This window comes from Atta cephalotes (assembly GCF_000143395.1).
Source record: "Atta cephalotes unplaced genomic scaffold scaffold00010, whole genome shotgun sequence".
NCBI lineage: Eukaryota > Metazoa > Arthropoda > Insecta > Hymenoptera > Formicidae > Atta > Atta cephalotes.
In genome coordinates, this window is record NW_012130074.1 from 1,841,320 (window position 1) to 1,843,862 (window position 2,543).

Below are 2,543 nucleotides of genomic sequence, written 5' to 3' on the forward strand. Positions count from 1 at the left end.
AGCTGCTAATCAACGCTATGGAAATATTCGTCACCACCGCGATACTCGTGCGGAAGATTCCGACCATGCAGATGGGGAACATAGCAGCCGTCGCCTGTGACGATATATTCCCTGTGCGACTTTCTGTATGCAAATTAACACGAGGAACGTATAAATCCTATTCGTGTAAAGATGCAAATCACGCCACGACAAGTGCGAAGACAAAGATACCGTTGAAGGTTATTTTTATATCCTTTTCTTAGATTTCTCTGGAATCTCCATTTTGATTATGCATCGATATATCATAATTAAAATACGTTTCTGTATATATAACTTTTAATTCACTTAGCAGATATTAGGCTTAATATTTACATTGTTCATTACTTCATTATTAAATGAACAAATATTCTACGATTATACAGAATTTTTATTATCTTTCTGTTAATATCCTAATAAATTTGACTAAGATCTTTGTAGAAAACTGCCATTATATCCAAATTATCATGATTAAAGCAGAAATTATATTTTTAGAATTTTTTTGTATAAAAATTATTTTTATACATCGAAGTCTAATATTCCGAAGTCTAATATCTTTCCATAAATAACGCAGCTAATATATATCATGTTGCCTTTAATGATAATACTAGATGTATTAAATTGATAGCATATTTTTAAGATAACACATCATAACTTGTTAAAAGTTTGTATGTACAATAATTATTACGATATTAACATCCATAATTTTTTAATATGAAAAATGTATTTAAGGTATTTGCAATGTTTTGTAATAATTTTTGTATCTACAAGAAAAATGACTTGCATACAATAATGTAATTTTCATTAACTTGCGATTATACACGACAGTAACATAATAAACATAACATAAAGATATAAATTTATTTCACAAAAACGTTATAAACTGATATACTATTCATTATTTTAAACAGTTATATCGATATATATGCTAAAAAATAAAACTATTTTTAAAAGATTAGAAGATAAAAATATTATATGTTTATATTTATATTACAATTAGATTAATAGTAATTGTTAAAGAGTAAAAATAACGATTTCATCGATTTTTTGCGCTAATATTGTTCAATTAAAATCTTGCAATTCAATCTATTTTATTTTTTAAATAATACTGATTTCCGAGAAATCACATTTATGTCATCTTAATCTAAATGTAAAATTTAATTTTTATTTTATTGTTAACTAAAAAATTTGAAAAAGATCGATGGAAACACATGAATTTTTTTTATAAAAATAAATTTATATTAACGATTGCAGCTACATCACAAAGTTCGATGATTTTTTAAATGAATTGTGCTCTTCTATTCTTTTACATAATACTTATTTGTAATTTACAGTATTAGTTTTTTCAAGTACTTTGCAAACTTTTATACTTATTGAGTCGCGTCGCGACAGATTGCGATCGACATTGCCAATAGTACATAACATTGTTAGCTTTATTGATTGTTAATAAATATATACATATATGTAGACTCTGGACATATACGTATATGTAGACTCTGGATTCAATGGCCATAAGATGGACTACGGTCGTGTTTATCACGTTTCCGGAAATAAATTGATAATCTAGCAGTATACAGAGTGTTCATGAAAAGCGCGTAACATAATGAGGTTGCAAAGTATGCAAAATTTGTTTGGTATTTTATAATTGCTAGAAAAATTTGAGTCTTAGTAGCTTATTAGTATAGCTTATTAATATAGCTAAAATAATTTTTAGGTACATTAACTACGTTAATCTTTTTACGTTAGTGTTTTGTATCGTAAATATGTAGTATCATAAATATGTAGTATCGTAAATATGTATATGTATATGTATTGAATAATACATTATATTACATCAAGATCGAGTTATTACAGCATATACTCGCGGAATAAAATAAAGATAACATCTGTGTTAAAAAATAAATATTTAATGACAAAGTTAATAACACGCAACCAACTAAATAGACTTGCAGCAGATTTGCGTAGCAAGCAGGGCCGAACTGACTCCCTCTTCCCACTGTTTATTCGTTACCTCAGGGATATTTATTTATTGCCTCAGAGATGATTGAATAGTAAAACTATGAGCTTTCTCGTTATTGATTTTTGGTTCTGATACAACGATATGATACCGCATACACCACAGAACCTTTTAGCTGTATCACAAACTGCAATGTTCATCATTGCAATGTTCAAACATTGCAGATACTTCCAAGACAAGCAAAAAAATACAAAATTTTAACAAGATGACTACAACATTGGAATAATGTTTTAAAATGTAAAAATATTATAATAAAGTAATTATAAAATATAATATTAAACAACGTATCAAATGGCAATATAGGAAAATATCGTAAATATAAATATTTCGATATTCTAATAATGTTGTAACAGTATAATTGTAATATTCATAATGTTGTTATATTGTTTTAATCAACATTTAGTTTTAATTAGAACAGCACAATTTTTTAAATAAAAAAGTGAGTAAGTTTTATTAGTCACATATTAATAAAATAAACAGTTTTATATATATATATATATATATATATATA